This window comes from Vicia villosa, unplaced genomic scaffold (assembly GCF_029867415.1).
Source record: "Vicia villosa cultivar HV-30 ecotype Madison, WI unplaced genomic scaffold, Vvil1.0 ctg.000078F_1_1_1, whole genome shotgun sequence".
Lineage (NCBI taxonomy): Eukaryota > Viridiplantae > Streptophyta > Magnoliopsida > Fabales > Fabaceae > Vicia > Vicia villosa.
Window position 1 is genome coordinate 203,758 of NW_026705002.1, and position 26,115 is coordinate 229,872.

At 28.3% G+C, this 26,115-nt stretch overlaps 1 long non-coding RNA gene across 3 annotated transcripts; it reads right to left on the minus strand.

Annotated features, from left to right (window-relative positions):
- Positions 1-16,950: 16,950 nt before the first annotated feature.
- Positions 16,951-19,330, minus strand: LOC131623778 (uncharacterized). Of its 3 annotated transcripts, none has more exons than XR_009290296.1 (4): positions 19,173-19,330; positions 18,968-19,038; positions 17,847-17,869; positions 16,951-17,758 (listed from the first exon to the last, which is right to left on the minus strand). It is a non-coding gene; the product is annotated as an uncharacterized LOC131623778 (long non-coding RNA). The 3 variants fall into 3 exon arrangements; XR_009290297.1 differs by having other exon boundaries at positions 16,951-17,653; positions 17,835-17,869; XR_009290295.1 differs by having other exon boundaries at positions 17,835-17,869.
- Positions 19,331-26,115: the final 6,785 nt, after the last annotated feature.

Here is a 26,115-nt window from a genome sequence, read left to right on the forward strand (position 1 = left end):
AAACTTGGAAGTGGATAATCTCTTTTACATAAGTTCTCCCGAATCTTATATCATAGCCTTATTTTTCCTTTATAAGAAAGGGTGGAGTTCTCGTATTAAGAATATGGTCTTAAAACATATTACTAGGATTATTTGAGTTTTGTAAATGTAGAAACAAAGTGAAGTTTAGAAATTATGGGTCAAATATTCATCATTCTATAAATTCCATAAAATGTGTTATTTCATTATCTGTTGATCACTTCAACTCGCTTGATCACCTAGAACAACAACTTTTTGTTGTTTTTCGTAGACTAAATGAGAATTTTTGTGTGGTTTTGTTGTTAATTTAAACCTTTCAACAATATTATCTGTTGAAACTTTATCTTCCAATTACTTCAATAGAGACAACTTAACATTAACGTTTTAAGCCCAAACTATCTAGTATCCCATCCTTGCGTCATGCTTTATTTTTTTTAGATTATGCGGGTGTGGGCATTAGTATAAGTTTTTACAATTTTAAACTTCAATAACTTTAATTTAAAGTCATGTTACATATAATATCGAACTCTCCCTCTTTTTTCTATTAATTATTATTTTACATATATATTTGTTAGATTTTGGATATCTAGCTCTTTTTTCTTCCTCTTATTATTTTAAATTATTTTTGACTAATAAATAATTTTCCTTTTTAAAATTTAAAAAATTCTTGCAATAATTATTAGATCTCAAAAATATATATTAAATAAAACTAAGATTATTTCTTTTTAAATCAGGATTGAATTTAAAATGAAAAAATAGAAAAAAATGATTCACTGTTATTCAAAATAAGTAAATATATATTAAATAAAACTAAAGTTTTCTTTCATAGAATTCAAAATTCTATGTATTTTAAATGATTCAATAGAAATTCATTTATTTTTAAATTTTTTTTGTTTGGATTGTGTCGTAAAATGATTCATTATTAAATTTCTAAGGTCATATTCATAAATTTTTTAAACTTTTGGGCCAAATTTAAAATATATAAAATAGGGACAAATTTACATTTTTTTGAAAATTTGAGGTGACTAATTTGTAAAATATGATTATTATTAAGGATTTATTTGTAATTTTTGAAAAAATTTAGACGAATTTGAAATTTTCATAAAATATGAGGACCGTCTTGCAAAATTTTAAAAATTATTAATCAAGAATTTAGTTCATATTATAAAGAGTGGATGAGCAATTTAAAATTCTTTACTTATTAGTGTCATTTGAAATTCATTATATTTAACATGAATAAAATACTGCATAAATTTATATCATTTTATTAATTCTCCATATTTTAATCCAAACAATAAATTTTGATCTAGTCATTTTAAATTCCTTTAAAAAAATTACTTTTCCAAACTAAAATGCGTCATCGAAACCCCTCTATTAAGTTAATGTTAAAATTTAGTTGAAAATATAGTAGATTTTGATACATTCAAATAACGATACTTTGGTTGAATAATCTTTTGGGGATATCACAAAACCACGTCCTTTACTTAGCTTTATATCCACATTGTTATGTTTATTCCTATATCTACAGTACAAAGCGATATCAATATAAACGATTAATCACTTAAAACAAAAGTTGAAATCACAAAGAAAATTCAATTCACCAATTACCACATGGAATTCTTAGAGGTGAATTGGTTCAGAATACAACAGTTAAATATTTACTTCAATTTTGGACAATTTTCACTATGGCTTCAATACAATACAATTTCATCGGTGAAATTCAACTCCTTGTAGTATATGAGGGAGAAAACTCAATTTCATTGAAAACTTGAGAGAATACTTCATGCAATGCAACATACAGGGAACATTGGGAACTTATTGGAGGATATTTGGATGGTCTAGAATTAGTTGCACTCATACTAAACCAAGAAGAACGCCATTATTACCTTTGAGGATCTTACAATATTTTTGGTTCACATACTCTTTCCTACTATCAAAAATACACTCTTAATTTAATTGTCAAATTATGTTGGAATAATATGATAAGGAATTAAAGACACTCAAAACACTTGAGACTTGTCTTTCATGAGAAATTGTAGTGTAATTGGAACGCAATCATCAATCAATAAATGAAACATAATACTTTGACACAAAACTAATACACATAAATAACACCAATAAACTTACAATAATCACAAGGTTTCTTGCGCGTCACAATTTTGTTTCAATCACCGACAAGGGCACTAATAGACAAATATCTTTTCACCAATAAGATCAACCTCGCTACATGTACTATTTATACAGATATTTATGTGTAAAAAATTTAATCATTCTATAAACATTCAAATTACCATTCGTAACCCATTTAATAAAAAATTTAATGCATATTTTAGTATTGTTGACTTTTTAAAAAATGATATGAAAAACTAATTTATGTGTAAAAAATAAAAAATCAATCACATGGTAGTGGTATATATATATATATATATATATATATATATATATATATATATATATATATATATATATATATATATATATATATATATATATATATATATATATATATATATATATATATATATATATATATATATATATATATCATTGATATTTTTTATTTAAGGTAAAAATAAAGACCTCAAATTCTTTATTTAAAGTTAAGCAAAGGTAAATAATATAGTAACCAAAATTTCTTTATATATTAAAATTTATATTTTGAATGTTGAATGAATAATGATTTATTTATTTATTAATTAATACATATATTCACTATTTATAATCTTAACCAATAAAATAAAATAAATATTGTAACTTTGAAATTGACATTCTTTACATTAGTTGAATAATATCTCTTTTGTTGACAGGATGGCAAAACTAGCCGGTTGTACGAACATGTTTGTTTTGCCAGCATTTTATTTTCGAAACTAGCCGGTTTAAATATTCTATAAAAAAACTAAAACAAAGAATGAGAAATTAAATTTTGGCTTAATTGCAATTTTAATCCTCCTATTTTGTCTTTTTTTTGATTTTGATCCCTCTATTTTAAAAATCACTATTTTAGTCCCTTTTTTAAGTTTTCTGTGCAATTTTCGTCCCTCTATTTTGTTTTTTTTCTGCAAAATTAGTCCCTATTCCCGTCTCTTTTTCATTAGAAAACTTAAAAAAGTGACCAAAATCGTGGTTTTATAAATGGGGGGACTAAAATTGAGAAAAAGACAAAATAGAGGGACCAAAGTTGCAATTAAGCCTTAAATTTTTATACAAAATTTGATAAAGAAAAATTTAAAAAGAACATTAAAATACACAAAAATTGGAAGCAACCAACATAGTACCATGTTTAAGTCTTCCTACACATTTGAATGATCTCCATCTTCGAATCTCGCATCCATTATAGCACCTTTACCTGTATACTCAAAAGAAAAAAAAGTTTTATATTAAGTTTTATGGGAAGCTATATTGCTCAAAAACCAAAAGATACTAGTTACTATGGGAAGCTATATTGCTCAAAAACCAAAAGAGAGTGTGGGGTTTTAATGTTGAATGGTTTTGAAGTGAGAGCCGTGGATTATCAAGTTTGTTATTCTGCGTGCGAATATGGCGTTTTCAAGATATTGATTTTGACAGAGTTTTATGTTCAAAGAGGTGACGTGACGTTTACACTCTCGGCACTCTAGCTAGATTTTACTTATTTATCTCCAATCCGTGGGAATTTTTCACATAGAAAATTTACTTTATTTTTTCTTGTTAGTTTTTCTTCTAGGTAAATGTTGTTATTCTTTTATTATTTAAAATTAATTCAAATATAATTTTTTATAAACAAAATTTAATTTAAACATTTCTTTTTTCAACAATACTTTGAAATGATATTATTTCAAAAATATTTAAAATTAAAACTATTTTACAAAAATTCTTATAATAATTGTATAAACTTTTTTTGTAAAAATATATATTTTTATCATGTAAAAACTCTAATAATGAATATCAAAATGTTAAATATCACTACTACTCTTTTAATTTATTAATAATAAAAAAATTAGAAAAAATTCATGTTATTTTTGAAATATTTTTTTTATCAATATTACTTTTAAAATATAAAACTAAAATTACGGTTTTTTTCAAATTAATAACAAATTTTCTTAGATTCAAGGTTTTGGTGACTTGATGACGCGCGCTATAACTTGATTTGTATATAGTATGGGAATTTGACATCAAAGACTTAATGTATTACACAATGAAGATATTATTTTTATAATTTTACAAAATGTTTTCGTATATTCTTATTTTTATCTTATGTTTGTTTTTACTTAGACAATTATACCAAGTTCTAGAAGGTTGTTTCTAACCATATAGTGCCACTTTAAGTTTAAAAACATGGTCTAAAAAATAGGATTAATAAATTCAGGAGACTGGTCAAGAAACACCTCCTCTTGAATATATCCATTTAGAAAAACATTTTTTACATTCATTTGAAATATTTTGAAATCTAGTATTCTTATGGTTTCTACTCTCTCTACATGTGCATAGGTTTCATCGAAATTTATTCCTTCTAGTTGATTGTATCCTTTCACAACTAGTCTAGCTTTGTTTCTTAATACATTTCCTTCTTCGTCTAACTTTTTGCGAAAGACCCATCGAGTTCCTATAACACAAAAATTTAAACATTTCTTTGATTTATAATACTTTTAAATGATAATCATTGACCATTAGATTAAATATAGATGGTCGAGATTAAATAACCATTCTCATATAATTATTCATTAAATTATTAATTAATAAATCTAATTGTCAATAATTATTCCTTTCATCCCTATATAAATTGTTTAGCGTTATAAATCATGAAAGAGTTTGGAAATAATACAGTATACATTTGATAAACAAAATGTTCAAAAGAACATTAAAATACATAAAAATTAAAAGCAAGCAATGTAGTACCTACGTTTGAGTCATACTCCACAATTGAATCACCACCATGTTCTAATAACGAATGTACAATATATGTTCCTATCGACAACAAATCAAGAAAGACATGATTTGAGTACTAATTAATGAAATTGAAGCTTACCCTTGAAAATCAAAATAATAGAAAATGTGTTAAAATATTAAAACACAACCATGTTAATAACACCTTGTAGAATGAGCTAGAACCTCAAGCGTGGTAAGGATGGGAGGCACTCCATCTTCGAATCTCACACTCATTATAGCACCAATGATCAAACAAATATGACACCATTACCTGTATGTTCATCAGTATCAAAGACAAAACATTTTTGAGAGAAAGAGTTGTTAGTTGAGTGGTTGGATGGATAAAGAAAGTTAATATATGTAAAATGGGAAGCTATTTGTGGGTGTGATAATTTTTTTTTGACAAACGTAGGTGTGATTAGTTTGCTACACGCGAATATGGCGTTTTGAACCTATTGACTTTGACACAGTTTTATGTGCAACCACATTTACATTCTCCTCACTCTGGCTAATTTTCACTTATTTATCTCCATGCAAAAGGGAGAAATTTTCTACAATCCCTAAATTTTTTTACTTAAAACTCTTTTTTATTTTTATTTTTATTTTCATTAGGCTATTATTTTATTTAAATTGAATTCTAGAATATTATAAGTATAATTATATTTTTGTTTTAAAAAAGTTTTAAATAGGTCTCAAATTTTTTTTATTTAAACATTCTTTTCTAAAATACTTTTAAATGGTAAAATATCAAAAATATTTAAGTAAATACTACTTTATTAAATTCTCATAAAAAAGTGTTTAAACTCTTCTCATAAAAATATATAATTTCTATCTTTGTAAAATTTCAATATTACTCTTTTAAGAATTACTTTTAAAATATAAAATGAAAATTAAGGTTTTTTAAAATTAATAACAAACTGGTTTGGGTTTACGCCTTTACCGGTAAGATTATTTATGATAATATCTTTAATGTTGAGCTGATGACACTATATTATAATTTGAGTATGTCTTCAAAACTTGACATAAAAGATCTAAAGTGTTAATCTTGCATCAACTCTCCTTTCAAGTTTATCTCAAAGGCTGTAAATGTTTAGCATCACTATATCGTGGTATATTAACATGTAATTTCTTCTCCCCTATCACCAAATTATCCAAATGCACCGCAAGCAGCCGCCCATCAATCACCTCCACAAATCTGGCGAAGCCAAATCGTTTACCAAATTTGTTTCTTCTAAGCGAAATTGCCACCTCTATCACATTCCCTATACACCCGAATAAAACGAACAAATCCTTTGCACTTGTATCTTCTAGAAATTCTAAAACATAATTCAAAGTCACCTGCTTGGGTTGAAGAGGCAAATTGCGTTTCCAGCCACCCAACGGAAAAGAATCCCACCTCTGCTTCTCCACCCCTGGCTGCCGAAATTGGGTGACTTTCCTCCAACCATTCTCCTGCAAAACATACCTCCGATCTCTCATCCTTTGAAAAAAGAAGAAGAAACCCTCACCCCTTGAAGAAGGAGATTTGAGCGAAAATCCAAGAAAAACCTTGCAAATACAAACAGAGAAGACTGAACAAGGCCCAGCGAAAACCCTCTAGCTACAAGAAGACCGCGTTGAGAACAACAACCACCGAAACCTAAAAGCCCTAAATCGATATTAGACAGTACCTTCTAAACAAGGTCCCTGAGCCCTAATGCCAGGAGTTTAAACCGAAATTGAGAAAGTGCACGATATCTTTCTAGGAGCTCTTCAAGTTCCACCGAGGAAACACAGACACTCGCGCGACAGATAACCGGAAGTCTACCGGGAGACGTCCTTCTGAAATCGCATTGTATGGAGTACTATACTATTTGCTAAAAAAAATGTCATATCCCCAATATTAGTTAATTTTAAAAATCATAAATTATCACCCATCAAAGAATTAAAAAATCTAAATTACTTTGATGTTTAGTGTCATGTTTTTTGTGAATCAATTGTAAATTGGTGCAAACCTCTATTCTTTCATGAAATACAATATATGCATTGTTTATAAATATTGTCTTGAATTATCGACATGTGATAACCTTTTCATAAATTAGTTGGGCAGTTTTTATAAATATTATCTATGTGTTGCAAGTATAATCAACAATTTATCCAAGATGGAAAAACTTATGGATTGTAAGATACAAGTCAATTTAGTAACTATTAAGTTTTGACGATGATATGGTATTTGTAACGCCCCATTTTTATCTTATTTATTTTTATAATTAAAAATCTATGATAATTAAAAATATGTGATAGTTAAAAATAGGCAAAATATTCATTTTGGTCCCTTAACTTTTTTTCGTGCCAAAATGGTCCTTTAACTTTTTAATAGATGCATATGAGTCCCTTCCGTCTACTTCGTTAGTCAAAGTCTGTTAAATGTCTACGTGGCAGTGACGGATGGATTTGACCTAGTATTGTGATGGATTTATCGTCGGAAAAACCGACGCTAAAAACTATTTCTGGATTTTTTTTAATTATTGTTCATCTTCTTCCCAAAAAAATTTCCTTAAAAAAAACTTAAAAATTTAGGGATAACACCAAACCATAAACCTTCATTATGCACCATTATCATGACCTTTGTCATCCTCCAACCCAAACCATAAACCTGCAAAATCTAACACAGTAGCCACAAATCATCTTCAACTTTTGTCACTTTACCAAATCACAACAACAACAAACTCATGTAAATAAAACACATCAACATGAAATAAACCTCACAAATTCAAAATCAACACCACCAAACTCACCTCTAAACACAATCTGATTCAAGAACCTGCATAAAATCTATGGATTAAAGCAAAATCAAAACATAACAAAGAAGAGTGAGAATAGAAAATATCATAAACGAAAACCACCGAAAGCATGGAACCACCCTTCCGCCGTCTACGGTCAACCGTGTTCCATCCTCCCTCCGCACCAGAACACCGTTGAAGCCCCCACCCCCTCCGACAACCACTTTTTTCATGATGTTTCTGTTGCTTGTGATTTATTGTTGAGATTGCAGGACTTGATTGCATTTTGTTCATTTGATTTTATAGAAATTGTTGTTGTTAGTAAGAGATGAAAAAGAGAGGAAGAGAGAAGTTTTATTCACGTTTTATGAGAGAAAGAGATATGCTGTTATGGGTGGAAGAGATATGATTTTATGGAATTTTTTGTTGTTAGTAAGAAATTAATGCTGTTCACGATTTTTAGTATCCAATTTTGAGTTTTTGTTGATATCCCCAAATTTTTAGGTATTTTTTAAGAAAATTTTTGGGGAAGAAGATGAACAACAATAATTAAAAAATTCAGAAATAGCTTTTAGCGTCGGTTTTTCCGACGCTAAGTCCCTCACAATGTTTGGTCATATCCACCTGTCACTGCCACGTAGACTTTTAACAGACTTTGACTAACGGAATAGACGGAAGGGACTCATATGCATCTATTAAAAAGTTAAAGGACCATTTTGACACGAAAAAAAATTAAGGTACCAAACTGAATCTAGGGGTATAGTTAAGGGACTACAATGAGTATTTTGCCTTAAAAATATGGTCTTTATATTTAAAAAATTAAAAATAATAGCTAAAAAATAAATTAGTGTCGGCCAGACATAAAACTAAAATAAAAATTAAAATGAGCGCCAAACGAAAAAATAAGTGGGAAACTAAAAAAGTAAATAATATAAATAATAATTAATTGAATGTAGCGTCGGTTGGGCTGACACTAAAACAAAAATATAAATCAAAATACGTTTAATTCCAAACGAAAAAAAAAACAGGGAAAATAAGTAAATTAATAAATAATTCAGAAAACTAAACGTTTAAAAATTAGCGTCGGCCCAGCCGACACTTTGATTCAAAAAATAATAAAATTTTTATCAAAATTCAGTCAATTTAAACTTAGCGGCGGTGTCATCGTGTCTGGTTGCTCAAGAAAAAAAATAATAAAACGAGCACCATATAGCGTCGGAGTCGGTTGCCGACGCTATATCCTGGCAGCTAAATCCCAATATTCTAGTAGTGATCATCAGTCGGCTTAGTTTGAAAAGAACCACAAATCAACATAGTAGACAATTGTATAATTGGAGCTTAATGGTTTATGAAGAACAGTGAATTTCTTTCTCCAAAGTTGGTGATAGTTGACATGAAGCAATTATGGGGTTGGACGCGGCCACTTCTTGCACGATTCTTTTCTTCATGTATAAGCAACATCATACAAGATTCCATTAAACAATTTTTTCAACATGTATCTACCATGGTACTATAAAAGACTACTTTTCTTCAAACTGTGTTCTAGCTTCAGCATGCATACCATGCCTTCCATACCCGAACAGTAGAGCATTGTATGTTACAAAGTTTATTTTAATGAAGTTATAATTAAGTACAACAAAGTGGAAATATGTGGAATCAAAGATGCACTATGCAAAAATGGTTCAGTGAAGTCTTCTATTATGTTGCTTATCACATTGATAAAGAAATGAATAAAGAAAATGTGATCACTTTCAAATTGGTGGCTTGTGATGGGGTTTAATGGAGTATTTAAATTTAAGTAAAAAGAGGAAAAATCAAGAGATTTTGGAATTATCGCACAATGATGAATCTATTTTTAAACGATGATAATGAATATATATTACTAGTACTCTTTTCAAAAAATAGATAACATAAAATCTATTTAATAAAATTTACACATGTAACAAAAATTATATAATAAAATTGTTTTTCCTTAATATTGTGTTATCATTAAGATCAAATTAAAAAGCATTGTTCATTAACCCTATTTCAGTTCAATAATGAATATTGTGGAAGATTGTACGCCGAATTATGAAAAACATTTTCTTCATACCTGAAGGAATAAAGTAGATGGTCGCATTTTCTTCATACTTGAAGGAATAAAATAGATTGTCGTGTTTTCTTAATACATCTTATTTGGTTATGCATTCAAAGTTTCACATCACATTTTCGTTGAATTACCTCTTAATATGAAAACTTGGAAGTGGATAATCTCTTTTACATAAGTTCTCCCAAATCTTATATCATAGCCTTATTTTTCCTTTATAAGAAAGGGTGGAGTTCTCGTATTAAGAATATGGTCTTAAAACATATTACTAGGTTTATTTGAGTTTTGTAAATGTAGAAACAAAGCGAGGTTTAGAAATTATGGGTCAAATATTCATCATTCTATAAATTCCATAAAATGTGTTATTCAATTATCTGTTGATCACTTCAAGTCGCTTGATCTCCTAGAACAACAACTTTTTGTTGTTTTTCATAGACTAAATGAGAATTTTTGTGTGGTTTTGTTGTTAATTTAAACCTTTCAACAATATTATCTGTTGAAACTTTATCTTCCAATTACTCCAATAGAGACAACTTATCATTAACGTTTTAAGCCCAAACTGTCTAGTATCCCATCCTTACATCATGCTCTTTTTTGTTTTTAGATTATGCGGGTGTGGGCATTAGTATAAATTTTTACAATTTTAAATTTCAATAACTTTAATTTAAAGTCGTGTTACATATAATATCTAACTCTCTCTCTTTTTTCCAATAATTATTATTTTGCATATATGTTTATTAGATTTTGGATATCTAGCTCTTTTTTCTGCCTTTTATTATTTTAAATTATTTTTGACTAATAAAATTGTTTTTTTAAAAATTTAAAAAATTCTTGCAATAATTATTAGATCTCAAAAATAAATATTAAATAAAACTAAGATTATTTCTTTTTTTATTAGGATTGAATTTAAAATGAAAAAATAACAAAAAATGATTCACTGTTATTCAAAATAAGTAAATATATATTAAATAAAACTAAAGTTTTCTTTCATAGAATTCAAAATTCTATGTATTTTAAATCATTCAATAGAAATTCATTTATTTTTAAATTTTTTTGTTTGGATTGTGTCGTAAAATGATTCATTGTTAAATTTCTAAGGTCATATTCATAATTTTTTTAAACTTTTGGGCCAAATTTAAAATATATAAAATAGGGACCAATTTACATTTTTTTTGAAAATTTGAAGTGACTACTTTTTAAATATGATTGTTATTAACATTTATTTGAAATTTTTGAAAAAATTTAGACGAATTTGAAATTTTCATAAAATATGAGGACCGTCTTGCAAAATTTGAAAAATTATTAATCAAGAATTTAGTTCATATTATAAAGAGTGGATGAGCAATTTAAAATTCTTTACTTATTAGTGTCATTTGAAATTCATTATATTTAACATGAATAAAATACTGCATAAATTTATATCATTTTATTAATTCTCCATATTTTAATCCAAACAATAAATTTTAATCTAGTCATTTTAAATTCCTTAAAAAAAATTACTTTTCCAAACTAAAATGCGTCATCCAAACCCCTCTCTTAAGTTAATGTTAAAATTTAGTTGAAAATATAGTAGATTTTGATACATTCAAATAACGATACTTTAGTTGAGTAATCTTTTGGGGATATGACAAAACCACATCCTTTACTTAGCTTTATATCCGCATTGTTATGTTTATTCCTATATCTATAATACAAAGCAATATCACTATAAACGATCAATCACTTAAAACAAAAGTTGAAATCACAAAGAAAATTCAATTCACCAATTACCACATGGAATTCTTAGAGGTGAATTGGTTCAGAATACAACAGTTAAATATTTACTTCAATTTTGGACAATTTTCTCTATGGCTTCAATACAATACAATTTCATCGGTGAAATTCAACTCCTTGTAGTATATGAGGGAGAAAACTCAATTTCATTGAAAACTTGAGAGAATACTTCATGCAATGCAACATACAGGGAACATTGGGAACTTATAGGAGGATATTTGGATGGTCTAGAATTAGTTGCACCCATACTAAACCAAGAAGAACGCCATTATTACCTTTGAGGATCTTACAATATTTTTGGTTCACATACTCTTTCCTACTATCAAAAATACACTCTTAATTTAATTGTCAAATTATGTTGGAATAATATGATAAGGAATTACAGACACTCAAAACACTTGAGACTTGTCTTTCATGAGAAATTGTAGTGTAATTGGAACGCAATCATCAATCAATAAATGAAACATAATACTTTGACACAAAACTAATACACATAAATAACACCAATAAACTTACAATAATCACAAGGTTTCTTGCGCGTCACAATTTTGTTTCAATCACCGACAAGGGCAGTAATAGACAAATATCTTTTCACCAATAAGATCAACCTCGCTACATGTACTATTTATACATCACTTCAGACATGCACCGAAATATGTTGAATGACTAAATAGAACGACTCTAAGATATGGAGTACATTGCAAAATTGGACTACTGTTTTTTTTTCTGTAGGCAAGATTTCATTGATAAAAGAGATCTTAAATAGAACGACTCTATAAATTAATTTAATTTTTTCAGTTGCATTGTCCATGTTGTCATCAGTCTGTGCTATGTTATCCCTTCCTTGGGCATTATCCTAATTTTTCTTGATTGTCGGGTCTATCAACAATCATTCTTTATTAAATGAATACTTATTACACCTCTGATCTTATCTTAATTTGTGTTTTAAGACAGCATCTTTTTAGCTCTAAAGTGAATATCTATAAAAAAGTTTAATATATTTTATTTACTTTGGATTCATGAGAGAGCATCTTGGTAGATCCAAAGCAATTATCATATTTAATTTTTTTTCTATAAATCTTTAATTTAGAGCTACTAAGTTTACTGTGGGTTTCATTAATATAACAAATGAAGACAAGATTAAATGTGTTATAAGTAACCATTGAAAAAAGGAAGGATGGTTGATGATTCAACAAACTAACCAAGTTGGGCTAAAGTCCAAGGCAGGGACAAAAAAGCTTAGGTAGATGCAAACATGATCCATGCCAATAAAAATAAAATTACTTTATAATATATAATAAAAGATTATATAAACAAATGGTAATTTTCCATTATTTAATTTTTACGAAAAGAAAAACATGATCTCCATAAAGTGACACCATAAAAGAAAACAATTTTTGACTTTTGATGGAAAATGGTCAGTATTACTGTTAATTTTTTACAAAGTCAAACAATAATTTTATTATACTTGCTTTTGTTGAATAAGGCTTTGTAAATTTATTTATATATAATTTAAAATTTTCTATACAGGCCATTGATATTTTATTAAATCTTGATAAATCGTTATGCGTTAAAAACAAATCAATAACTAAGATAACCACCAATTATTAAGTGTACTCTTTAAAATCAACATGATATCCATTTATTATCAATCAATGGTAAACCATAATCATCTACCTATTAAAGAGAGTAACATGTTAGTGTTTAAACTTCGTATTATTGATTTGAACATTTTGCTTAAACATTTTTCTTGCACATTACATTATGATTACAAGTCTCATTCACAATATTGAATCAAGCAGAAGATATATGTTCGAAGTTGGGACATCTAAAAGTGTTAGGCAACTAAATTAAATTATAACCTATATGAATGACAAATTCACAGTAAGTCTAATTCTAATTTAGTCTAGTTCAATTTTCTACACGTGAGAATGTCTTTTTTATGAGAATGAAATGAATAATTACTGATTATTAAAGTAAATATAAATGGTTGAGATTAAATAATCACCCTCATATAATTATTCATTGAATCATTTTTAAATATAATGGTCAATAATTATTTCTTTCATTCTCATATAAATTGTTTAGGGTTATAAATATTTTCTATAAATTTTTACACAATCTCCAAAATTCATTCCCACATTTCTAGCCTAGTTTCTATCATATTAGATTTCATCTATATAAACCATGAGAGAGTTTGGAAATAATACAGTATACATTTGATAAATAAATAGTTCAAATGATAAATAAAAAGTTCAAAGAACATTAAAATTCACAAAAAGTAGAAGCAAGCAATGTAGTATCTAATGTTTGAGACATCCTCCACAATTGAATCACCACCATCTTCTAAAAACGAATGTGCAATATATGTTCCTATTTGCAACAAATCAACACAGACATGATTTGTGTACTAATTAATGAAATTGAAGCTTACACTTAAAAATCAAAATGATAGAAAATGTGTTAAAACAATAAAACACATCCATGTTAATAACACCTTGTGGATTGATCAAGAACCTCAAGCGTGGTAAGGATCGGAGGCACTCCATTTCGAAACTCACCCTCGTTATAGCACCAATGATCAAACAAATATGGCACCGTTACCTGTATGTTCATCAGTATCAAAGACAAAACATTTTAGAGAGAAAGAGTTGTTAGTTGAGTGATTTGGATGGAGATGGATGGGGAAAGAAAGTTATTATAAGTAAAACGGGAAGCTAATATGACGTTTTGAACATATTGACTTTGACACATTCATCTCACTCTGACTAATTTTCACTTATTTATCCCCATGCAAAAAGGAGAAATTTTCCACAATCCCTGATTTTTTTTTTACATAAAACTCTTTTTATTTTTATTTTTATTTTTATTTTTATTATTAGTGTTTCTTCAAGATAAATAAATGAGGCTATTCTTTTATTTAAATTGAATTCTATAATATTATTAGTTTAATTATATCTGTGTTTTAAATAAGTTATGAAAGGTTTCAAAAAAAAATTATTTAAACATTCTTTTCTATAATACTTGTAAATGATATATTTTCAAAGTACCTATGTACATTGTGCACAATTACTAAATTGTTTCTCAAGTTTGAAATATTGACGTTGAACGAGAAATAAAATAATTTAATCATTAGAAATAAACTTATAAAATCTTCACAAAATGTTTAATGGGTGGACTAACTCATTAGAAAATGAAAGCTTCATCGTCAAACATAGAATCAAATAGTTGACTTGAAAAACTATGTTTACCAGAGAAAAATGGTTAATTACTTGAAGTACTTAATCCATATGGTAGCATCGACAACATATATCATATATAGTAAATATATGTCTAAATGACGCGTGCCTAAAATAGTACATAGGTGTTTACTGTAAAATTTAGTAAACAAGCGTTAGTCTTCAAAAAGGTTACTTACAGGATCAACTAGATGATCGTAAGACATATGTGTGTAAAGTCTTCTAGAGTTTATATGATTTTGTGTAAAAAGACAAAGATTTTGACATAGGCAGAATCTTGAGAATAAAAAAAGAAAATAAAGTAAAGGTGCAGGAACTATAAAAAAGGCTTCGGCAGTAGTCGAAGTTAAAAGGATTGAAATTAAATGCAGAAATGTAATTTTAAGGTAGAAGACTTGGCATTAAATAAAATGGTGTTGGCATACATACAATGCCCTCAATCAAACTCATTTTTCACTTTACACAGATACTTATTTGTAGTAAATTAAACACACTGAAATATAACACTAGAATTCATATTCATACTGAAATCAAAATGACTGTAACAAACGGTCATTTCTCCTGAAATTGACATGTCTTTGTTTGCATACGTAGCGCCTTTAGATTTGCTTCTACACGTCCGTCAAATGTAGATAAGACCAAAAATTAGTTATTTAACCATGCTCCGCATTGGATATGACTTTGACGAAATGGTCTTCATTTTGCTCTTAAAATTACTAAGTCCTAAACACTACTGAGTGTACAGGAACTTTGACACATTCGTTGAATCATCCAAGTTCTACTAAGTGTTTTTTCAAACTTCTTTGTGATATGCTGAGATTTCCAGCTAACAGTAGGTTGATGATATCTTAATTCACTGTGTAGTACGAAACTGCTCAATGTTTAGTACATAGGATGATGATATTTTAACAATTTTCTTTATCCCAAATAATAATGAGGTAGAATTTGTTTACTCTTTTAAAAAAATTAGATAACATAGAATCTATTTAAAAAATTTTACACAAGTAACAAACATTATAAAATAAAATTGTTTTTTTATATTGTGTTATCATCAAAACCATATTAGAAAGCATTGTCTTTCAACCCAATTTCAGATCCATTTTAAGAAGAATTGTTTTTCATCCAATTTTAGTTCAATAATGTACACAATGGAAGATTGTACGTCGATCTATGAAAAATATTTTCTTCATACATGAAGAAATAAAGTAGATTGTCGCATTTTCTTAATACATCTTATTTGGTTATGTATTCAAAATTGCACATCACATTTTCTTTGAATGATCTCTTACTATGATAATTTGGAGTTAGGTAATCTCTTTGACATAAGTTGTCTCAAATCTTTCCCATATCATCGCCTTATTTTCAATTTATTAAAAATGGTGAAGTTCCAATATTAAGGATAAGGTCTTAAATATGTTACTAACATTGTTGAGTTACATGTAAATGTAGAAATAAAATGAGGTTTTGAAATTATACGCCAAATATTTATCATTCTATAAACATTCAAATTACCATTCGTAACCCATTTAATAAAAAATTTAATGCATATTTTAGTATTGTTGACTTTTCAAATTCTTTATTTAAAGTTAAACAAAGGTAAATAATATAGTAACCAAAATTTCTTTATATTTTGAATATTGAATGAATAATGATTTATTTATTTATTAATTAATACATATATTCACTATTTACAATCTTAACCAATTAAATAAAGTAAATATTGTAACTTTGAAATTGACATTCTCTACATTAGTTGAATAATACCTCTTTTGTTGACAGGATGGCAAAACTAGCTGGTTGTACGAACATGTTTGTTTTGCCAGCATTTTATTCCCGAAATGATCCAAAGTTTTAGGTTCAAACTCCCTAGTATGCTGACCCCCGCGTCATTCTCTTTCTTGCAAAATTATTGGTAGGCGTCTCCAGGTTTGTCCCGTCTCGCCCATAACCCCTTATTTATAATAATCACATGACCTTTCATAAAGAGTCATGTTTAGAATTTCATGACTTTTCATCAAGGGTCATGATTATTTTAATTTTCTTAATTTAATTTTACCCATCGCAAGATAGAAATAAAATTTTTAATATCTATACAATATTTTTCATGACAAATACATCCTTAGCCATTAACCTTACAATAATTAGATCACTTAAATTTGGCTAGTTAAATAATAGTTCTAACACATTAATTTATTACATGTATGAGAAAATTTTTTAAAAATATATTTAGCTCAGTTTTAAAGTATTTGCACTAAGGATTCAATACAATATGCAAAAATAAATCACAAAGGATAGGGTGAAAATGAGCTCATTGTAGTATACGAGGGAAAAATCTGAATTACATTGAAAACTTTAGAGTTAGTTGCAGACGGATTGAACGGCCAAGAGTTAGTTGCAGACGGATTCCTAACACATTCAATCTCTTATATATATTTTTTCTTACTTAATTGATACACACATACCCACTCATGAACAATATCAATATTATCTTTCAGGACTTAAGAATATTTTTGGTTCACATATTCTTTGTTACTATGCAAAATATACTCTTAATTGAGTTCCCAAATTGTGTTGGAACAATATAATAAGTTTCTATATCTTTCATGAGAAATTTCAATGTAACAAACTTACAATAATCACAAGGTTTATTACACTTCGGTTTTTGGTTTAAATCATCAACAAGGTTAATAACCGGAATTTTTTTTTCACCGATATGATCAACTTTGCTTCCGTTAATGGCGACGCGTGCTATTTGTCAACCATGTTCAACAATCCATGCTAATGCTAGCTAGCTTCCGTGAAGGAATGAACCGACAACAATCACAATGACAAACTCCTTATTTCCATATATGTGCTTGTTGATATAACACCTTTGTAATATTGTGATATCTCAATTTAATAATTAATAAAAGTTCAACAATTGCTAAGTTTTATCTCATTCGCACATTCAAATGCAACTATATAAGCCTATATGCCTAAAAAGAAAGAATTGTAATATTATGAAGGTCCAATTTCAAGATAAACACAAATAGAAAAAAAAAAACAACATACCAAATTTTTTACCATTAAGCAGTTGTATCTCCAGACTGCGTAAATTTGAAATGTTCAAACGTTAGTTCAAAAAAGAGAATCATAATTGAGAAAACTATAAAATCGAGTAACTAGTTTTATTATGGATTATAAAATAATTTCATTTTTCAATTGCACTGTTTATGTTGTCATCAACCAGAGCTATGCTGTCAATTCCTTGGGCTTTATTCTAAGTTGGCTGTATTGTAGGTCCATCAGCAACCATTCTTTATTGAATGAATACTTATTACACCTCTTTGTTCTGCTAATACAAACGTCAATTATATTAGTGTTGTAAGAGAACATTTTACTAGCTTTGAATATTTATAAAATAAATTAATATGTTAATTACTTTGGATTCATCAAAACGCATTTTGGTAGATCCAAAGCAATTATCATATTCAATTTTTTTATAAATCCTTACTTTATAGCTACTAAAATGCTTACTTATAACCTTAATGTGATTGTAGGTTTATTTAATATAACAACTAAAGACAATATTATATGTGTTATAAGAAACCATTGAAAAAAAAGAAGGATAGTTGATCAACCAACAATCTAGCCAATTTAGACTAAAGCCCAAGGCACGGACAAAAGAGTTTTGGCAGATGAAAACATGGTTCGTATCAATTGAAATAAAATTAGTTTATAATCTATAGTAAAAGAGTATATAAATAATTATATATATATATATATATATATATATATATATATATATATATATATATATATATATATATATATATATATATATATATAACCACTAATCAATGAACAAATTCGATTAATATCAACATCATCTCCATTTAATATAATCTATTGGTAAGCCATAATCATCCACTTCTTACACACGTTAGTGTTTAAACTCCAAAAATAAATCAACTAATAAGAAATATATCAAGAAGATTTTCAAACCGTGTGTGATAAGTAGTAATGCATAAAATTATGGTTTAAATTCTCAAACAGTGGCTATACTATCCACCTTTTTGGTTTAAATATTCTATAAAAAAACTAAAACAAAGAATGAGAAATTAAATTTTTATACAAAATTTGATAAAGAAAAATTTAAAAAGAACATTAAAATACACAAAAATTGGAAGCAACCAACATAGTACCATGTTTAAGTCTTCCTACACATTTGAATGATCTCCATCTTCGAATCTCGCATCCATTATAGCACCTTTACCTGTATACTCAAAAGAAAAAAAGTTTTATATTAAGTTTTATGATGAATTAATTATAGTGTTTAGATATTTTGTACATGAATCATGTTAATCTTAATGAACATGCAAAAACCAATTTTGGAAAGAATCATATTACCTAAAAAACTGTGTTTGGCTTCATAAGCATATAATAATTTGCAATCAGAAGCAAGAGATGATTACCCGTGAAGAGAGAGAGGTTTGTGGATTGAAGAAGTGAAAGATACTAGTTACTATGGGAAGCTATATTGCTCAAAAACCAAAAGAGAGTGTGGGGTTTTATTGTTGAATGGTTGAAGAGATTTCTATGTGTGATTTGTTATTCTGCGTGCGAATATGGCGTTTTCAAGATATTGATTTTGACAGAGTTTTATGTTCAAAGAGGTGACGTGACGTTTACACTCTCGGCACTCTAGCTAGATTTTACTTATTTATCTCCAATCCGTGGGAATTTTTCACATAGAAAATTTACTTTATTTTTTCTTGTTAGTTTTTCTTCTAGGTAAATGTTGTTATTCTTTTTTCTACAATACTTTGAAATGATATTATTTCAAAAATATTTAAAATTAAAACTATTTTACAAAAATTCTAATAAAAATTGTATAAACTTTTTTTGTAAAAATATATATTTTTATCATGTAAAAACTCTAATAATGAATATCAAAATGTTAAATATCACTACTACTCTTTTAATTTATTAATAATAAAAAAATTAGAAAAAATTCATGTTATTTTTGAAATATTTTTTTTATCAATATTACTTTTAAAATATAAAACTAAAATTACGGTTTTTTTCAAATTAATAACAAATTTTCTTAGATTCAAGGTTTTGGTGACTTGATGACGCGCGCTATAACTTGATTGTATATAGTCTGAGAATTTGACATCAAAGACTTAATGTATTACACAATGGAGATATTATTTTTATAATTTTACAAAATGTTTTCGTATATTCTTATTTTTATCTTATGTTTGTTTTTACTTAGACAATTATACCAAGTTCTAGAAGGTTGTTTCTGACCATATAGTGCCGCTTTAAGTTTAAAAACATGGTCTAAAAAATAGGATTAATAAATTCAGGAGACTGGTCAAGAAACACCTCCTCTTGAATATATCCATTTAGAAAAACATTTTTTACATTCATTTGAAATATTTTGAAATCCATGATGCATGAGAAATCTAATAGTATTCTTATGGTTTCTACTCTCTCCACATGTGCATAGGTTTCATCGAAATTTATTCCTTCTAGTTGATTGTATCCTTTCACAACTAGTCTAGCTTTGTTTCTTAATACATTTCCTTCTTCGTCTAACTTTTTGCGAAAGACCCATCGAGTTCCTATGACACAAAAATTTAAACATTTCTTTGATTTATAATACTTTTAAATGATAATCATTGACCATTAGATTAAATATAGATGGTCGAGATTAAATAACCATTCTCATATAATTATTCATTAAATTATTAATTAATAAATCTAATGGTCAATAATTATTCCTTTCATCCCTATATAAATTGTTTAGCGTTATAAATCATGAAAGAGTTTGGAAATAATACAGTATACATTTGATAAACAAAATGTTCAAAAGAACATTAAAATACATAAAAATTAAAAGCAAGCAATGTAGTACCTACGTTTGAGTCATACTCCACAATTGAATCACCACCATGTTCTAATAACGAATGTACAATATATGTTCCTATCGACAACAAATCAAGAAAGACATGATTTGAGTACTAATTAATGAAATTGAAGCTTACCCTTGAAAATCAAAATAATAGAAAATGTGTTAAAACAATAAAACACAACCATGTTAATAACACCTTGTAGAATGAGCTAGAACCTCAAGCGTGTTAAGGATGGGAGGCACTCCATCTTCGAATCTCACACTCATTATAGCACCAATGATCAAACAAATATGACACCATTACCTGTATGTTCATCAGTATCAAAGACAAAACATTTTTGAGAGAAAGAGTTGTTAGTTGAGTGGTTGGATGGATAAAGAAAGTTATTATATGTAAAATGGGAAGCTATATGTGGGTGTGATAAATTTTTTTTGACAAACGTAGGTGTGATTAGTTTGCTACACGCGAATATGGCGTTTTGAACCTATTGACTTTGACACAGTTTTATGTGCAACCACATTTACATTCTCCTCACTCTGGCTAATTTTCACTTATTTATCTCCATGCAAAAGGGAGAAATTTTCTACAATCCCTAAATTTTTTTACTTAAAACTCTTTTTTATTTTTATTTTTATTTTCATTAGGCTATTATTTTATTTAAATTGAATTCTAGAATATTATAAGTATAATTATATTTTTGTTTTAAAAAAGTTTTAAATAGGTCTCAAATTTTTTTTATTTAAACATTCTTTTCTAAAATACTTTTAAATGGTAAAATTTCAAAAATATTTAGGTAAATACTACTTTATTAAATTCTCATAAAAAATTGTTTAAACTCTTCTCATAAAAATATATAATTTCTATCTTTGTAAAATTTCAATATTACTCTTTTAAGAATTACTTTTAAAATATAAAATGAAAATTAAGGTTTTTTAAAATTAATAACAAACTGGTTTGGGTTTACGGCTTTACCGGTAAGATTATTTATGATAATATCTTTAATGTTGAGCTGATGACACTATATTATAATTTGAGTATGTCTTCAAAACTTGACATAAAAGATCTGAAGTGTTAATCTTGCATCAACTCTCCTTTCAAGTTTATCTCAAAGTCTGTAAATGTTTAGCATCACTATATCGTGGTATATTAACATGTAATTTCTTCTCCCCTATCACCAAATTATCCAAATGCACCGCAAGCAGCCGCCCATCAACCACCTCCACAAATCTGGCGAAGCCAAATCGTTTACCAAATTTGTTTCTTCTAAGCGAAATTGCCACCTCTATCACATTCCCTATACACCCGAATAAAACGAACAAATCCTTTGCACTTGTATCTTCTAGAAATTCTAAAACATAATACAAAGTCACCTGCTTGGGTTGAAGAGGCAAATTGCGTTTCCAGCCACCCAACGGAAAAGAATCCCACCTCTGCTTCTCCACCCCTGGCTGCCGAAATTGGGTGACTTTCCTCCAACCATTCTCCTGCAAAACATACCTCCGATCTCTCATCCTTTGAAAAAAGAAGAAGAAACCCTCACCCCTTGAAGAAGGAGATTTGAGCGAAAATCCAAGAAAAACCTTGCAAATACAAACAGAGAAGACTGAACAAGGCCCAGCGAAAACCCTCGAGCTACAAGAAGACCGCGTTGAGAACAACAACCACCGAAACCTAAAAGCCCTAAATCGATATCAGACAGTACCTTCTAAACAAGGTCCCTGAGCCCTAATGCCAGGAGTTTAAACCGAAATTGAGAAAGTGCACGATATCTTTCTAGGAGCTCTTCAAGTTCCACCGAGGAAACACAGACACTCGCGCGACAGATCACCGGAAGTCTACCGGGAGACGCCCTTCTGAAATCGCATTGTATGGAGTACTATACTATTTGCTAAAAAAAATGTCATATCCCCAATATTAGTTAATTCTAAAAATCATAAATTATCACCCATCAAAGAATTAAAAAATCTAAATTATTTTGATGTTTAGTGTCATGTTTTTTGTGAATCAATTGTAAATTGGTGCAAACCTCTATTCTTTCATGAAATACAATATATGCATTGTTTATAAATATTGTCTTGAATTATAGACATGTGATAACCTTTTCATAAATTAGTTGGGCAGTTTTTATAAATATTATCTACGTGTTGCAAGTATAATCAACAATTTATCCAAGATGGAAAAACTTATGGATTGCAAGATACAAGTCAATTTAGTAACTATTAAGTTTTGACGATGATATGGTATTTGTAACGCCCCATTTTTATCTTATTTATTTTTATAATTAAAAATCTATGATAATTAAAAATATGTGATAGTTAAAAATAGGCAAAATACTCATTTTGGTCCCTTAACTTTTTTTCGTGCCAAAATGGTCCTTTAACTTTTTAATAGATGCATATGAGTCCCTTCCGTCTACTTCGTTAGTCAAAGTCTGTTAAATGTCTATGTGGCAGTGACGGGTGGATTTGACCTAGTATTGTGATGGATTTATCGTCGGAAAAACCAACGCTAAAAACTATTTCTAGATTTTTTTTAATTATTGTTCATCTTCTTCCCAAAAAAATTTCCTTAAAAAAAACCCAAAAATTTAGGGATAACACCAAACCATAAACCTTCATTATGCACCATTATCATGACCTTTGTCATCCTCCAACCCAAACCATAAACCTGCAAAATCTAACACAGTAGCCACAAATCATCTTCAACTTTTGTCACTTTACCAAATCACAACAACAACAAACTCATGTAAATAAAACACATCAACATGAAATAAACCTCACAAATTCAAAATCAACACCACCAAACTCACCTCTAAACACAATCTGATTCAAGAACCTGCATAAAATCTATGGATTAAAGCAAAATCAAAACATAACAAAGAAGAGTGAGAAAAGAAAATATCATAAACGGAAACCACCGAAAGCATGGAAGCACCCTTCCGCCGTCTACGGTCAACCGTGTTCCATCCTCCCTCCGCACCAGAACTCCGTTGAAGCCCCCACCCCCTCCGACAACCACTTTTTTCATGATGTTTCTGTTGCTTGTGATTTATTGTTGAGATTGCAGGACTTGATTGCATTTTGTTCATTTGATTTTATAGAAATTGTTGTTGTTAGTAAGAGATGAAAAAGAGAGGAAGAGAGAAGTTTTATTCACGTTTTATGAGAGAAAGAGATATGCTGTTATGGGTGGAAGAGATATGATTTTATGGAATTTTTTGTTGTTAGTAAGAAATTAATGCTGTTCACGATTTTTAGTATCCAATTTTGAGTTTTTGTTGATATCCCCAAATTTTTAGGTATTTTTTAAGAAAATTTTTGGGGAAGAAGATGAACAACAATAATTAAAAAAATCCAGAAATAGCTTTTAGCGTCGGTTTTTCCGACGCTAAGTCCCTCACAATATTTGGTCATATCCACCTGTCACTGCCACGTAGACTTTTAACAGACTTTGACTAACGGAATAGACGGAAGGGACTCATATGCATCTATTAAAAAGTTAAAGGACCATTTTGACACGAAAAAAAATTAAGGTACCAAACTGAATCTAGGGGTATAGTTAAGGGACTACAATGGGTATTTTGCCTTAAAAATATGGTCTTTATATTTAAAAAATTAAAAATAATAACTAAAAAATAAATTAGTGTCGGCCAGACATAAAACTAAAATAAAAATTAAAATGAGCGCCAAACGAAAAAATAAGTGGGAAACTAAAAAAGTAAATAATATAAATAATAATTAATTGAATGTAGCGTCGGTTGGGCTGACACTAAAACAAAAATATAAATCAAAATACGTTTAATTCCAAACGAAAAAAAAACAGGGAAAATAAGTAAATTAATAAATAATTCAGAAAACTAAACGTTTAAAAATTAGCGTCGGCCCAGCCGACACTTTGATTCAAAAAATAATAAAATTTATATCAAAATTCAGTCAATTTAAACTTAGCGGCGGTGTCATCGTGTCTGGTTGCTCAAGAAAATAAATAATAAAACGAGCACCATATAGCGTCGGAGTCGGTTGCCGACGCTATATCCTGGCAGCTAAATCCCAATATTCTAGTAGTGATCATCAGTCGGCTTAGTTTGAAAAGAACCACAAATCAACATAGTAGACAATTGTATAATTGGAGCTTAATGGTTTATGAAGAACAGTGAATTTCTTTCTCCAAAGTTGGTGATAGTTGACATGAAGCAATTATGGGGTTGGACGCGGCCACTTCTTGCACGATTCTTTTCTTCATGTATAAGCAACATCATACAAGATTCTATTAAACAATTTTTTCAACATGTATCTACCATGGTACTATAAAAGACTACTTTTCTTCAAACTGTGTTCTAGCTTCAGCATGCATACCATGCCTTCCGTACCCGAACAGTAGAGCATTGTATGTTACAAAGTTTATTTTAATGAAGTTATAATTAAGTACAACGAAGTGGAAATATGTGGAATCAAAGATGCACTATGCAAAAATGGTTCAGTGAAGTCTTCTATTATGTTGCCTATCACATTGATAAAGAAATGAATAAAGAAAATGTGATCACTTTCAAATTGGTGGCTTGTGATGGGGTTTAATGGAGTATTTAAATTTAAGTAAAAAGAGGAAAAATCAAGAGATTTTGGAATTATCGCACAATGATGAATCTATTTTTAAACGATGATAATGAATATATATTACTAGTACTCTTTTCAAAAAATAGATAACATAAAATCTATTTAATAAAATTTACACATGTAACAAAAATTATATAATAAAATTGTTTTTCCTTAATATTGTGTTATCATTAAGATCAAATTAAAAAGCATTGTTCATTAACCCTATTTCAGTTCAATAATGAATATTGTGGAAGATTGTACGCCGATTTATGAAAAACATTTTCTTCATACCTGAAGGAATAAAGTAGATGGTCGCATTTTCTTCATACTTGAAGGAATAAAATAGATTGTCGTGTTTTCTTAATACATCTTATTTGGTTATGCATTCAAAATTTCACATCACATTTTCGTTGAATTACCTCTTAATATGAAAACTTGGAAGTGGATAATCTCTTTTACATAAGTTCTCCCAAATCTTATATCATAGCCTTATTTTTCCTTTATAAGAAAGGGTGGAGTTCTCGTATTAAGAATATAGTCTTAAAACATATTACTAGGATTATTTGAGTTTTGTAAATGTAGAAACAAAGCGAGGTTTAGAAATTATGGGTCAAATATTCATCATTCTATAAATTCCATAAAATGTGTTATTCAATTATCTGTTGATCACTTCAAGTCGCTTGATCTCCTAGAACAACAGCTTTTTGTTGTTTTTCATAGACTAAATGAGAATTTTTGTGTGGTTTTATTGTTAATTTAAACCTTTCAACAATATTATCTATTGAAACTTTATCTTCCAATTACTCCAATAGAGACAACTTAACATTAACGTTTTAA